The 16,542-nt window shown below is 38.2% G+C and overlaps 2 long non-coding RNA genes across 2 annotated transcripts; both read left to right on the top strand.

Moving 5' to 3' along the window:
- The first annotated feature begins 2,058 nt into the window (after positions 1-2,058).
- LOC118491233 lies at positions 2,059-3,217 on the top strand. The gene is made up of 3 exons (XR_004890907.1): positions 2,059-2,415; positions 2,496-2,617; positions 3,154-3,217. It is a non-coding gene; the product is annotated as an uncharacterized LOC118491233 (long non-coding RNA).
- A 5,855-nt stretch (positions 3,218-9,072) lies between these two features.
- On the top strand, positions 9,073-10,227 carry LOC118491232. The gene is made up of 3 exons (XR_004890906.1): positions 9,073-9,430; positions 9,511-9,632; positions 10,164-10,227. It is a non-coding gene; the product is annotated as an uncharacterized LOC118491232 (long non-coding RNA).
- Positions 10,228-16,542: the final 6,315 nt, after the last annotated feature.

The following is a 16,542-nucleotide window of genomic DNA, read 5'->3' as shown; positions in this document are numbered from 1 at the left end:
TTACTCGTGAAAAACTCAAGGAAGCTCAGAGTAGACAGAAAAGTTATGCAGATCGTCACCGACGAACTTTGGAATTTAATGTTGGTGAAAAAGTGTTTCTAAAAGTATCACCATGCAGAGGTGTTCAACGTTTTGGCATAAGAGGGAAATTGAGTCCTCGTTTTATCGGACCGTTTGAGATATTGGAGAAAATCGGCGAAGTTTCATATCGTTTAGCTCTACCACCACAGCTATCACATGTGCATAATGTTTTTCACATATCGTTGTTACGCGGGTATAATTACCATCCTCTTCATGTTGTGAATTATCCTCTACACGAGATTCATGAGGACTTATCATACGAAGAGGAAGCCGAAGCTATTTTGGAGCGACATGAACGTGTTATGCGTAATAAATCCAAATCGTTTGTCAAAATCTTATGGAAAAACCACCCGGAACGTGAGGCCACTTGGGAATCGGAGGATGTGATCCGTTCTTGAAGAAACACTAGATAAATGGTCGGAACCGAAATATCTAGGGGGTTTGAATCCGCATAAAAGGGTTAGCTCTCTCTCTCGGTTGATTCAGTTGCTACCGAACTTCTTCTCCGGTGATTCTGCAAAAAAGAGCACCGTTAGCCTCGCCAAGGGGAGAAGAGGGTTCTCTCCTTGACCCGACTCCGGTGTGAGAATAAGTATTGGTAATGGAGAAGAGATAGTATTTGAGAAGTGAGTGTGATCTGAGTTTTTACCTGAACAGTTCTCGTATTTATAACCGGGAGTTTGGGAGGGAAAACCTGTTATTGAAAAGATGACGGAAGATGCTAACGCCGTAGCGGTTATATTTTCTTCCGTTAAATTCTTTGATCCCACGTCAAGTTGCCTCGATCCGATGTGAATGCACACGGATCGTGGTTTGATCTAAGGCTGGGGAATTGCCACTTGGAAAGTGATTAAGTGGAGATCATTCTCCAATTGCATGCTTTCGTTGTGGTTTCAGGGATGCCTGTGGTAATGACACGTGTCCAGACGGTTGTAACCGTCTGGGTGGTGTACGATCATATTCTTTCTAGAAGATTGCTGCTGTAATCTAGTGTGACACCTTACTGTGTGGACACAGATGTGTAAATCCCAAGTCTGGGCAAAATAATATCCAAGTTTGGATATTTGGGCGGAAGTATTGATCTTCAGGATTTCAATCCTTTGCCAATGGAAGAAGGCGCAAAGATTTTATGCTTTCCTTTGGGCGCGCGACTATAAATTGTTGATTACCTTCTCCCTTTTGTAAGACCAATGCGCGGCCGCGCAAGGTTAAAAGGTTGAAAGGCCAGTTTGTGGTATGGTCTCAAATCCTTTTTATGAGGTTTTTGGTACCTTACCCCTTCAGTTCTCAATATCCGAGGCTATTCGAAACCTAGTTCATTCATCTATATTGTGAACTCCTATCCCTACTTCACTATGGTACGTATTTGATTTTTAATTATCGACTTATCATTTTTAGTTATACAACGTGTTTATATTCGTGTCTAAGGCCTCTTAAATTTCGAGGGCGAAATTATTTTAAGGGGTAGAGGGTTGAAATACCCGTAATATCAGTGTGTTTTGCTTAGTGACAGTAATTTCGAGGACGAAATTTCTTTTTAGGTAGGTAGAATTGTAATAATACAAAATTTTAAAAATAAAAATCTAATGACTATCATGACACATTACCATATATTATATGAGTTGTGATCAAGTTTTATTAATTTAAAGCCTAAATAATTAAAGAAATATTGCTAATAGTAATAATAAAAACAACAAATAATGGCTTTGACTTTGTAATCTATTGTAGTTCAAATATCACGTTGCCAAATCCCGTTACCACGTTCAACTTCAACTTCAACTAAATAGCAAAAGAATCGGTGTATATCTCTGAGATCGCTAGTTTTTAAACAACCCATAACCTCATTCAGTTACCACATAAACCACACTGCAACACCCTCCTCGTTCAACTCCTCCGTTCCTGTGGGATTTCGCCACCGAACCTCAGCCGTAAGGGAACTCCGGTGACGTTGCGAAAGAGCTTTTGATGACCCTTTGAATCAAGGTATCAGTGATTTTCTGTTTTATTTCGATATCCTTGTTCCATATTTCTAAATCCATCAAATGATAGCCTTAATGCTCCATTGCAAGGTCTCGAGACAACGGTACAAACTTAGTTGTTCGCCTCTGTTCATAGCATGTCCGTTTGAAACTCTTAGCCAGTTTGTTCGTTTTTTTAGCAGCAACGAATCGCCACCGTAGCATCATCAGTTGGGAATTTACGACTCTTTCAAGTTCCCTCCGATTGACGACCCACCGGTTTGCAACATTTGTTTCTGATCACCTTGTTTATCTCTGTTTGATCACCCGGAAGCTCAAAATCGTCGGTTTCGCTCCGATCAGTTTCGCGATTAAGGTATCATGTGAAACCCAGACTGATTTGTACATAGTTTTCTTTTAGTCTGGTTTGTTAAGTTATTTCGGAAACAATGGCAGCCAGCGTACACCCTCTTATTCGGTAGATCGGGGCCGCTGCCGTAGTTGAGTTACTCGTCTCTACGTGACCAGACGTCCAAAACGCCGCGACGCATTCCATTGACTCCGCTCCTCGACCCAAGGTATCAATTACAGTTGTTCCAACATGTTGTTCTTATCCCTGTTTGTAAGCTAAATAACAACTAGATATGAGATAAATAACATATTTCTGTGCATGTAAAGAAGAAGATGAAGTGAATTCTGGCCAAAAATAATAATATAACATTATCATATTTATTGTAGTACGAGTAGGGTACAGTTCACACAAATTCCTACTTTTGGTATTGGATCATTGTTTTATTTTTTTTAGCTTTGAAGTGATTGGGTTGTTAGGAATTTTAATAAATAATTTTATAATGAAAACTAATAATACTATATAAATGTATGATTTTACCCATATCACCATAACTATGAGTATTTTAGTAATAATATAATTTATTGGACATAAGTATAATTATAATTATGGTAGCTTCTGAACTAATATTTTTCTCAAATGCAACAGTGGTAAATCTAACCTATACATTGTAAAGAATTAGTTCTCTATTAAAAATTTAAGATAACAAAATGTACATGTTAACTATGTACTACAAATCTAATTTAAAATATAATGGTTATGTAGGCTTTGGTGATAGTTAAGGACGCCACTGAGTTTTGTGATGTTATCATAGAAGATCGCTTAAGGTACGGATTCTGTGGTCTTTTCTCTTAGCGTTTTATATCGTTATTTTAGTGTCTAGCTATCGGACCGTTATCATTGTTTCATCAAGTATTGAATTGAATTGTTTCCATTGATTCACATGCGATAGATTAATTCCTTAAGCTCATTATCGTATGTTCCTATTAATCATTGATCATTTCCATAGAAGTCATTATTGTACTAGTTGACTTAAGTGTACCGTTTTATTGACCTCAATACCCGAGCACATCCACCTATGGGGACATAGGGCGTCATCATCGGCACCGGTGACGTGCACCATCCATGACGGTGCGATTAGTTCACGGCGTCTCTATATTAGAATTTATTGTTTATTGATTATTGAGAGGCGTATGGATCGATCCTAGGATATTATTGTTACTTATTGGTATTGGGATAGGCGTATGGATCGATCCTAGGATATTATTGTTACTTATCGTAACAATTCGAGAAACAGGACGACAGGGAAAAATACTAGGCCATGGCAGGGTAGAAACCGAAATCAGGGTCAGATCCAACAATACCAACAACCGATCCAGGCTCAACCACTGAATCAGAGGGGAAATCAAAATCCCACCCAACATCCATTGTGTAATCATTGCAACAAACATCACCCAGGAATTTGTCGCCGACTTACTGGAGCTTGTCTTAGTTGTGGGGAGATGGGGCATCTGGTCAAACAGTGCCCTAAGGCTAGGAACCGAGCAGCTGATACTAATAGGGGAGCTAATGTGCCACCTAATACTGGAGGACGAGTATTCACACTGACTGCAGGGGAAGCTGCTAATACCCCAGGTATTGATTCCTATATTTCTTTTCTTTTGATGATTGTGATCTACTTGTTTCATTAGTTCTCGTTTCGTACAAATTTTGTATCTCATTAGTGATCATTGCACTAGGTACTGTTTCGGGTATTATTTATCTTGCTGGTTGCGACATTTATGTGTTATTTGATACTGGGGTCACCCATTCGATAGTCTCACAAGTATTTGCCCGACATCTTAAAATCGTGCCTTCTCTTTTGGATCATGCCTTAGTTATTTCCACACCTATGGGAAATCCTACTATTATTACTCACGTTTATAGAGATTGCCCGCTTGTGGTCGGGAATATTGTTCGTAAAGCGAATCTTTATCCCATGCAAATGGGAGATTTTGATGTCATTTTAGGCATGGATTGGTTGGCTATGCATCGAGCAACCATTGATTGTCACTCTAAGCGAGTTATTTTTGGTGACCTCCGTTATCCTGATTCTATTTTTCAAGGGACTCAACCTCGAAAATCTATCAAAATCATTTCTGCTCTTAAAGCTCAAAAGCTAATATCACACGGGTGTGAAGGATTTTTAGCTACTATTAAAGATACGTCTGTGGATGCACCCGGTATTGAAAACTTTCCCGTTGTTCGAGATTATTCGGACGTCTTTCCAGAAGAACTTCCAGGGTTACCACCTGATCGTGAGATAGAGTTCACTATTGATCTAGTTCCCGGGGCTGAACCTATTTCTAAGGCACCGTATCGTATGGCCCCTTTGGAATTGAAGGAGTTGAAGGAGCAATTGCAAGAACTTCTGGAACGTGGATTCCTTAGACCGAGTGTTTCACCATGGGGAGCACCAATATTATTTGTGAAAAAGAAGGATGGTAGCATGCGATTATGCATTGACTACCGAGAGCTTAATAAAATCACCATTCGTAATCGTTATCCTTTACCGCGTATTGATGACCTTTTCGATCAGCTCCAAGGGGCGAAGTTTTTCTCAAAAATCGATCTCAGATCAGGGTACCATCAATTGAAAGTCCGAGATCAAGATGTTTCTAAGACAGCGTTTCGTACCCGGTATGGTCATTATGAGTTTCTAGTCATGCCTTTTGGATTGACAAATGCTCCCGCCGTATTTATGGATCTCATGAACCGAGTATTTCACGAGTATTTGGATCGCTTTGTTATTGTGTTCATTGACGATATTCTGGTATTTTCTAAGAGCCGAGAAGAACATGAAAACCACCTTCGCACTGTTCTTGAGACCTTTCGCCAGAAGAAGTTATATGCAAAGTTTTCTAAGTGCGACTTTTGGCTTGAGAAAGTGGCATTCCTAGGCCATATTGTTTCGGCTGACGGTATCACTATGGACCCTTCTAAGGTAGAGGCTATCACTAAATGGCCCAGACCGACCTCAGTTTCTGAAGTTCGTAGTTTCATTGGGCTAGCGGGTTATTACCGACATTTTGTGGAAGAATTTCTATTATAGCTCTACCACTCACTCAACTTTTAAGAAAGGGGATAAAATTTTCTTGGAATGACGATCGGGAAAAGAGCTTTGAGACGCTAAAGCAAAGGCTTGTATCTGCTCCTATTCTTACTCTCCGTTCTGGCTCTGGTGGATTTGATATATACAGTGATGCATCGAAGAAAGGGCTTGGTTGTGTTCTCATGCAGCACGGAAAGGTCATTGCATATGCTTCGCGGCAACTTAAGCCTTATGAGGTGAATTACCCTACACATGATTTAGAGCTTGCAGCAGTGGTTTTTGCGCTCAAGATTTGGAGGCACTATCTCTATGGGGAAACATGTAACATATATACCGACCATAAGAGCCTTAAGTATATTTTCACTCAGAAGGAGATTAACATGAGGCAGAGGAGATGGTTAGAACTACTTAAAGATTACGACGCCAACATTCAATACCACCGTGGTAATGCTAATGTTGTGGCAGATGCATTAAGTAGGAAGAGTTCAGGAGGCTTAGCTTGTTTAACTCTTCAACCTCATATTCTATCAGATTTGAACCGCTCAGAGATTGGTCTACAGTTTGGTGAGTCTGTTGGTTATTTGGCGAGACTGAAGATTGAACAAAACCTTATCACGCAGATAAAGGAAGCTCAACAATAGGATGGTGAGCTTTGGGCAATCTTGCAAAACATGGAGGTGGGGAAGCAATCTGAATTTCGATTCGATGAGCATGGGACAATATGGTGTGGGAAACGTTTATGTGTGCCAGATGATTCCACTCTACGCGAACAGTTATTAGCTGAGGCACATAGTTCACCGTTTTCTATTCACCCTGGATCCACAAAGATGTACAGAGATCTAAGGCAACATTTTGGTGGAGTGGTATGAAAGAAGATGTAGCTAGATATGTTGGCCAGTGCCTGATTTGCCAGCAAGTGAAGATTGAACATCAAAGAGCTAGTGGATTGTTGCAGCCTTTGGACATTCCGGTTTGGAAGTGGGATGATATTTCTATAGACTTCGTAACGGGTCTTCCAAGAACCCTTAAGAAGAATGACGCTATTTGGGTTATAGTTGATAGGCTCACAAAGTCTGCTCATTTCTTGCCTATTCAAAAGCGGTATCCAGTGAGTAAGCTATCAGAGATATTCCTTCGTGATATTATTCGATTGCATGGAACACCATCTTCTATAGTATGTGATAGGGATCCTCGGTACACATCACGGTTTTGGAAAGGATTCCAAAATGCTTGGGATACCAAGATACGGTTTAGCACGGCTTTCCATCCACAAACTGATGGGCAGTCTGAGCGTACTATTCAGACCTTGGAAGACATGCTTAGGGCATGTGCATTGGAGTGGACTGGCAATTGGGATGAGTACTTATGCTTGGTAGAGTTTGCTTACAACAGTAGTTGGCAAGCTAGTATCGACATGGCACCGTTTGAGTTATTATATGGGCGTAAGTGTCGAGCTCCCATATGTTGGGAGGAGGTTGGTGAAAAGTTGATTGAGGGGCCCGAACTGGTGCAGATCACAAATGAAAAGGTTGTTATTACTCGTGAAAAACTCAAGGAAGCTCAGAGTAGACAGAAAAGTTATGCAGATCGTCACCGACGAACTTTGGAATTTAATGTTGGTGAAAAAGTGTTTCTAAAAGTATCACCATGCAGAGGTGTTCAACGTTTTGGCATAAGAGGGAAATTGAGTCCTCGTTTTATCGGACCGTTTGAGATATTGGAGAAAATCGGCGAAGTTTCATATCGTTTAGCTCTACCACCACAGCTATCACATGTGCATAATGTTTTTCACATATCGTTGTTACGCGGGTATAATTACCATCCTCTTCATGTTGTGAATTATCCTCTACACGAGATTCATGAGGACTTATCATACGAAGAGGAAGCCGAAGCTATTTTGGAGCGACATGAACGTGTTATGCGTAATAAATCCAAATCGTTTGTCAAAATCTTATGGAAAAACCACCCGGAACGTGAGGCCACTTGGGAATCGGAGGATGTGATCCGTTCTTGAAGAAACACTAGATAAATGGTCGGAACCGAAATATCTAGGGGGTTTGAATCCGCATAAAAGGGTTAGCTCTCTCTCTCGGTTGATTCAGTTGCTACCGAACTTCTTCTCCGGTGATTCTGCAAAAAAGAGCACCGTTAGCCTCGCCAAGGGGAGAAGAGGGTTCTCTCCTTGACCCGACTCCGGTGTGAGAATAAGTATTGGTAATGGAGAAGAGATAGTATTTGAGAAGTGAGTGTGATCTGAGTTTTTACCTGAACAGTTCTCGTATTTATAACCGGGAGTTTGGGAGGGAAAACCTGTTATTGAAAAGATGACGGAAGATGCTAACGCCGTAGCGGTTATATTTTCTTCCGTTAAATTCTTTGATCCCACGTCAAGTTGCCTCGATCCGATGTGAATGCACACGGATCGTGGTTTGATCTAAGGCTGGGGAATTGCCACTTGGAAAGTGATTAAGTGGAGATCATTCTCCAATTGCATGCTTTCGTTGTGGTTTCAGGGATGCCTGTGGTAATGACACGTGTCCAGACGGTTGTAACCGTCTGGGTGGTGTACGATCATATTCTTTCTAGAAGATTGCTGCTGTAATCTAGTGTGACACCTTACTGTGTGGACACAGATGTGTAAATCCCAAGTCTGGGCAAAATAATATCCAAGTTTGGATATTTGGGCGGAAGTATTGATCTTCAGGATTTCAATCCTTTGCCAATGGAAGAAGGCGCAAAGATTTTATGCTTTCCTTTGGGCGCGCGACTATAAATTGTTGATTACCTTCTCCCTTTTGTAAGACCAATGCGCGGCCGCGCAAGGTTAAAAGGTTGAAAGGCCAGTTTGTGGTATGGTCTCAAATCCTTTTTATGAGGTTTTTGGTACCTTACCCCTTCAGTTCTCAATATCCGAGGCTATTCGAAACCTAGTTCATTCATCTATATTGTGAACTCCTATCCCTACTTCACTATGGTACGTATTTGATTTTTAATTATCGACTTATCATTTTTAGTTATACAACGTGTTTATATTCGTGTCTAAGGCCTCTTAAATTTCGAGGGCGAAATTATTTTAAGGGGTAGAGGGTTGAAATACCCGTAATATCAGTGTGTTTTGCTTAGTGACAGTAATTTCGAGGACGAAATTTCTTTTTAGGTAGGTAGAATTGTAATAATACAAAATTTTAAAAATAAAAATCTAATGACTATCATGACACATTACCATATATTATATGAGTTGTGATCAAGTTTTATTAATTTAAAGCCTAAATAATTAAAGAAATATTGCTAATAGTAATAATAAAAACAACAAATAATGGCTTTGACTTTGTAATCTATTGTAGTTCAAATATCACGTTGCCAAATCCCGTTACCACGTTCAACTTCAACTTCAACTAAATAGCAAAAGAATCGGTGTATATCTCTGAGATCGCTAGTTTTTAAACAACCCATAACCTCATTCAGTTACCACATAAACCACACTGCAACACCCTCCTCGTTCAACTCCTCCGTTCCTGTGGGATTTCGCCACCGAACCTCAGCCGTAAGGGAACTCCGGTGACGTTGCGAAAGAGCTTTTGATGACCCTTTGAATCAAGGTATCAGTGATTTTCTGTTTTATTTCGATATCCTTGTTCCATATTTCTAAATCCATCAAATGATAGCCTTAATGCTCCATTGCAAGGTCTCGAGACAACGGTACAAACTTAGTTGTTCGCCTCTGTTCATAGCATGTCCGTTTGAAACTCTTAGCCAGTTTGTTCGTTTTTTTTAGCAGCAACGAATCGCCACCGTAGCATCATCAGTTGGGAATTTACGACTCTTTCAAGTTCCCTCCGATTGACGACCCACCGGTTTGCAACATTTGTTTCTGATCACCTTGTTTATCTCTGTTTGATCACCCGGAAGCTCAAAATCGTCGGTTTCGCTCCGATCAGTTTCGCGATTAAGGTATCATGTGAAACCCAGACTGATTTGTACATAGTTTTCTTTTAGTCTGGTTTGTTAAGTTATTTCGGAAACAATGGCAGCCAGCGTACACCCTCTTATTCGATAGATCGGGGCCGCTGCCGTAGTTGAGTTACTCGTCTCTACGTGACCAGACGTCCAAAACGCCGCGACGCATTCCATTGACTCCGCTCCTCGACCCAAGGTATCAATTACAGTTGTTCCAACATGTTGTTCTTATCCCTGTTTGTAAGCTAAATAACAACTAGATATGAGATAAATAACATATTTCTGTGCATGTAAAGAAGAAGATGAAGTGAATTCTGGCCAAAAATAATAATATAACATTATCATATTTATTGTAGTACGAGTAGGGTACAGTTCACACAAATTCCTACTTTTGGTATTGGATCATTGTTTTATTTTTTTAGCTTTGAAGTGATTGGGTTGTTAGGAATTTTAATAAATAATTTTATAATGAAAACTAATAATACTATATAAAAGTATGATTTTACCCATATCACCATATGAGTATTTTAGTAATAATATAATTTATTGGACATAAGTATAATTATAATTATGGTAGCTTCTGAACTAATATTTTTCTCAAATGCAACAGTGGTAAATCTAACCTATACATTGTAAAGAATTAGTTCTCTATTAAAAATTTAAGATAACAAAATGTACATGTTAACTATGTACTACAAATCTAATTTAAAATATAATGGTTATGTAGGCTTTGGTGATAGTTAAGGACGCCACTGAGTTTTGTGATGTTATCATAGAAGATCGCTTAAGGTACGAATTCTGTGGTCTTTTCTCTTAGCGTTTTATATCGTTATTTTAGTGTCTAGCTATCGGACCGTTATCATTGTTTCCTAAGTATTGAATTGAATTGTTTCCATTGATTCACATGCGATAGATTAATTCCTTAAGCTCATTATCGTATGTTCTTATTAATCATTGATCATTGCCATAGAAGTCATTATTGTACTAGTTGACTTAAGTGTACCGTTTTATTGACCTCAATACCGAGCACATCCACCTATGGGGACATAGGGCGTCATCATCGGCACCGGTGACGTGCACCATCCGTGACGGTGCGATTAGTTCACGGCGTCTCTATATTAGAATTTATTGTTTATTGATTATTGAGAGGCGTATGGATCGATCCTAGGATATTATTGTTACTTATTGGTATTGGGATAGGTGTGTGTGCCCACATCCCCTCTACATATTGGTACATTGGAACTGCAGCTAATGTACACATTGCTTATTGTTTTTTGCCATTGGCTCACATGGGTATTTCCACATAGATTCTTATCGTATTGATTGACCATTGATTAGTGTTGACTGTGTCGTTACATTGTTATTGTTATCGTTTCACCATTGATCGAACACCCTATTGATTGTTACCGTTATTGCTATTGTTTTTCTGTTACTGGGCAATTTTTGGCTCAGCCGTGTTTCTTTTGTTGTGTTCTCTTGTTTCTTAAACAGGTGCTCAGGGGAACGTGGGGAAAAGTGCGAAGAGAGAAAACTAAATGACTAGGGTTGGAAATAAGGAGTTTAAATAAATTGCTATTAAAATTTTAGACATCTTTATTGTCGTTAAGACCGTTGTGTGGTTTTAGATTTTTAAACCTTTGGAGTTAGTGTTTTATTGAAGTTAAGTTTTAAAATGTCTCTGATTACTGTATTGGGTGACACGTCAGCCCCTTTCGGGCTGGGGTGTTACAACCTTGGTCTAAGAATTTTGATTAACTAGAATCAAGTTTGGAGGTCTTAAATACAAACGGGTCAAAATGTGGATTTTTAATAATAAGCCGAATGCTTAAAAATACAGAATTTTATTAGTTTGAATGTCGGATATAAACTCCATGAGATGGAGAATCAAATTACGATCATGTAGAAAGAAACGGGAGATCAAACGGATACGCGGATTGAAAGATACGAAAGTTTTTGTGTCAAAAATGGCAAAAAAGGAAAGGGACTGATACAGGGGCCACCGTAACTTACTGTGCCCACCGTAAGTTACGGTGGGGCTGAAATTGTTACGGTAGTTGCCTACTGAGTTACGGTGGGGGAATTTTCATACAGGAGCCACCGTAACTTACGGTGCCCACCGTAAGTTACGGTGGAGGCCAGTTTGTAGACCTTGTTTTTTTATCAAGAAATTAACGTTTGGATTCCCTTCCATTATCAATATCTTGTCTTGTACCGTTATTTAAACTATCAATACTAACATTTAAGCTGGTATTGATCGTAGGTGAATGTCGAGAGTCCCGGATGAAGATTAAGCGTCGAGCAAGAACCGAACACACTTTAAATGAAGCTTCCGCAAGTTGTTTCGTCGTTATTCTAAAACGATGAATTAAATTACACTATGTTATTTTGCTTCAAGTTTAGAAAAGTTTTAATAAACCCGTATTTTAGCATGAATGTTTAAATATAAATACTCAGTAAATTGTGATTATTTACGAAAATTGCTAAATTAATTTATGGTTATTACAATTTAACTTTAGTTGATGAATCTGGACGACCCAAGACCATCAAGGCTTGGATCCCTCTATCTAACTAAATTTGTTTTGGTTTGTGTAGAAGTTGCTAAGGAGGCTAATTTTATTATGGTATGTAGATAGTGGCTGCTCCAGGCACATGATGGGGGATAAGAGATTGTTAAGTAAAGAAAGTTTGGGTATTAGAACAGTCAGATTTGCCTAAACGACACTTTCAGTTTTAGAAGTTTGGAACTCGCGAAACAAGGGTGTAACTTACCCAAATTACCCGAGCTACCCTAGAAAAGTCCGAATTCACTCGAGTCTTTCCAACTATCGTCAATTAGTCATTAAAACACTTAATAGTCCTCACATGTTTGTTAAGTGATTGGTTTGCCGGTTATGTTAAAAATAGTGTTTTTAACGAGTAATTTTCATAACTACACATCCAAATTTTATTAAATTCCAAAAATTTTATAATTAATACTATTGATATATAAATTTTTGGAATATTATTTTTGAAAAATATTAAATTTAATAATTTAGTTTTTAAAAATCAGATTAACCCTTAATTTGGCGATTTACATATCCCAAAATCAACTATTTCCAAAATTTTTACTAAATGGCTTAAATATGCCCATAAATTTCCTGTAAAAATTTCAAGTTCACAATCATTGTCTAGCTATAGTATCTCGCTTACTAAGATTTTTTTTACCAAAAACTCTATGAAACCCGAAAATAGAAACCATATCTAGGATTAACCAATGAACCCCGAATTTTGTATGGAATATTTTCATGTCAAATACAGACTCCCTACAATATTTGGGGATTTATTGAATCCGTTTGTTATTTTTCCCGAATTAACGCTATTAAATACCAATAAATTCACCAAAAAATCTCAGATATTCCAAAAATTCTCAAATTTTGCAAAGACTCTATCTTTACTGTATTGAATCACTTTGTAAAATATCATGCACTAACACTACCCGCGCCACAATTAATGCTCAAACAAAATTAAGATCACTTATATTCGGTTTTCAGATGTAATACCTTTCGTTTCTCGCTTGTTTAAGCACTTTCTACACTTCCATATCCTGTGTGAGTCTAGTACAACACCTACACAACATATTTAACACAAACATGTGTACAACATCACATTTCAAGCCTTGTAAATTATATTTTTTCAGTTAGGGTTATAAACATGCATTTCTTGTCGAATCTTTAGTGTTTTTGATCCATAATCCAAAGTTTTGCACCATCAAACATTATGAACCAACTTGTTATACATAATATAAGTTTAAGCAACCATCATGGCTAAATGTTTAGGGGTTTATGGATTAATACACTTTCTTTTTGTTATAAACACTTGTTAACATAAAAAGGGCATAAAATTCTCTTGAAAAAGGCTTAAAAACCTTTTTTTTTTGCTTGGAAAAGGGTTGAATAGGTTAGAGCAGAAGTGGAATGAGTTTGAGGGTGAAATGAATTGCTTAGAAATCAAGAAAGGTGATGTGTACGGGTCCAAGTGTCTTTGATTGACCTTTGACTTCCCAAATATCAATATTTTTATTAAGTCTTACTAGATATTTAGGGTTTAGATAATTATCGGGTTTAAACGCCCCTTCTGTTTGGTAAACGGTTGCGAAAAGAACAATTTTTCGCGTTAAAAAATGAATCATACGTTAACAAAAACCCAAACGTTTTTACATTTTTGCTTATAAGTCTTTTTAGGCTTAATAGAAGACGTAATGCATGTTTGGATGATACCGTGCACGTTTTAATCGAAGATGTTCCGTTAACTGGAAACTGCTCCGTTTTACATGTACGCTACTAGTTAAGGCCTCAATGTCCCTATGTTATTGTCTAGAGATCATGTTTACACCAATTTGTATCCCCTAGTTCGTTTGCGGCACATGCGATCGTGTTTCGTTAGTCTTGTAAACATTACGTTTTGGTTAAAGGTTTACCTGGATTTTTACAAACGTCACAACTGCAGTATCAAATTGTATGATCATTGTGTGCTGTTTGATTACATGATGATTTGATTTAAAGGTGTGTTGTTTGACTACATAAAGTCTAAGTAGAAGTGATGGTATAATGTTTGACCGCAAAAAGTCAAACTGCATAGTGGTGGGTTTTCAATTTGGAGGGAGAAAGTGTTTGTTAAATAAATAAAACCATGGGCAGGCATACTGTGTAACACCACGAAAATATAAAACTCTATATTAAAAATTTATAAAGTTTAAAATAAACGGGAATAAACTAACTACGAATAAATAACCCGGTTAGTCGTGAGCCTTGTAGAAATAAGTAAAAGGTTTAAATCCCCTAAAGTGTGAACTAAACAATAGCTAAGGGACTGAAAGTGTTAAATTCAAAATTTAATTTAATTAAAACAAACTAAAACACACCAAACACACACAAGAGGTGTGTCTGGTCAATCAGAAAACGCAGGGGGCGACAAAAGCTCCTCACCAAACCCTAGCTTCCACAAAATTGATCAATTGAAGGTCTTAATCAAGTCCAAATCGATTTTCAAGCAAAAATTAGTGATCACCTAGTTGAAGGGATCATAAGGTATGCAAAATCTTGATGATTTGATTCATCTTAAATTCTAGGTTAATTGTGAAAAACTGAAATTGAGCTTGATTATGTCTTGCATGGATGAAATTAGGAGTGATATGATGTCTACGGATAAACCCTAGATGATTTCTTGTCAAAATCTTGCATGAGGCTTGTAGGGTTTATAATCACCAATGTAGGTGGCTAATAAGTTTGTAGAAACTTGATAAACACTAGGATTATGATTCTTGTTCTAGTATAATCTGAGTTCTAAGAGGTAATTTCTGAAATATAGAAGTTAAAACATGTGTAAATATGCCTAATTGAAGTTGGTTTAGATGAAAATTACAAGTCATGAACTTGGTTTTGATTATGTAAAAATCTGACCCGCTAGGTGTTTGTTAAAACGCCTAAGTGAGGATTAAAATGTTAAAAGTTGGGTGAAAACGCAGATTTGATTATTATAGAGAATTATGCGTTAAGGCTTATGAAAGAGTTCTAAACTTATTGTGAATTGAACTCTTTAGGCGAAGAATCCGGATCGTCAAGCGGACACGCCGGAGGAGATATGCGTTTGAAGGGTGTGCTCTAAAGGTACGTGACCTTAGTTCCGTTACATTATGCATAAATGTTTGGTTTTAGTGTATAAATGGTGTCGATGTCTAATGTACGCGTTTGGTGTGTCCTTGAAGTGACGAAGCTCACTCGACATATCAAACGGGTCAAAATAATGGTTGGAAATGGTTTTGGAAAAGGTTTGGCTTGTCATCAAGTGATGGTTTTCACACGACAACCGAACGAATCAAAATGATGCTTTTAAAGAGAATCATATGCGTAGAGACTTGAAAGCCTCACATTGCGTTATGTGTTGAATAGTACTACACCAATGAATTTGGTCACGTTAAGTTAAGTTTATGAATCCGAGATATCGGGTCAAACAATAATGATAAATTGTAAATGTCGCTTGAAGCGGAATGCCTAAATTTTGAGGACCAAGCATTTAGTTCTAACGTGAGCGTAAAGCCATGGAATGGCACGAGTAAGCCAAGGTTTATAAGCCCGGGGAATTGGGTAGTTATGTGTAACACCTCGAATTTTTGTGTCCAATAATGTGTTAACACGTGTCATTAGATTACACGTGGCATCTATAATAAATAAGGGACTAATTTTGACAAACCTTGAAAGTATGTAAATTCGAGGGTTATAAATGTCAACAAGGGTAAATATACTGTATAGTAACCCTAAATAATGCTTGAACCTTCAAACGAATAAATCATAGATCGTACGTAAGCGAAACACGTAAGAAAGAGAGAGATTACAAGCTACAGGGGTTAACTGTGTCAACATGTTTAAATTATACCTCTGAGTGACCCTTTAACGTTCCCAAGGCGTTGTAACGGTATTATACACTCACTAGATATAATATATAAATTTCGCGAAGTTTCGTTATGAAACGAGAAAGTTACAATCGGATCCGTACGAGAAGGGTTAAAAGCGTCAATAATATAAATTTAGGCCTTCTGAATAATAAATAAATTAACCAGGGGCTTGACGATACGGGTAAATAACGCGAGGTCCCTAATCGTAATTAATCGAGGGCCTTATCGCAAAGTTACCCCTTCAAACCCGAAAGGTCAGGTAATTAATTACAAAGATTTTTAATCATTACATAAAGATTTGAAAAATATTTATTTCTAACCCCTTACGGACCGTAAAGGGTATGCCTTACGGACCGTAAGGAGGGGGGAATGATTGCTGAGATCCGCCTATGGCTTACGGACCGCAAGGCCGAAGCCATACGGTCCGTAAGCAATGCCCAGCGACAGAAAGTTGGTTGTTGGCTGTCCAAAGCGGTAGAACATGAATGTATGGGTTTTCCAGGGTCATGGGCGCCCCCTATCCGACCCATAACTCCCTAGGCCACCTGCCATTCATCCATGGGCACTAGTAGAGTGTGTTGTGATGATCTTAGACCATGTCCTTGGCTATAAATAGGACCATTGTGCTCATAACCTTCATCACAACTCAAAACACATTCTCTGGTCATCCTTGGAA

This window comes from Helianthus annuus, chromosome 4 (assembly GCF_002127325.2).
Source record: "Helianthus annuus cultivar XRQ/B chromosome 4, HanXRQr2.0-SUNRISE, whole genome shotgun sequence".
Classification (NCBI taxonomy): Eukaryota; Viridiplantae; Streptophyta; class Magnoliopsida; order Asterales; family Asteraceae; genus Helianthus; species Helianthus annuus.
Note: the sequence above shows the minus strand (reverse complement) of the source record. Positions and strands in the feature narration are given on the sequence as shown.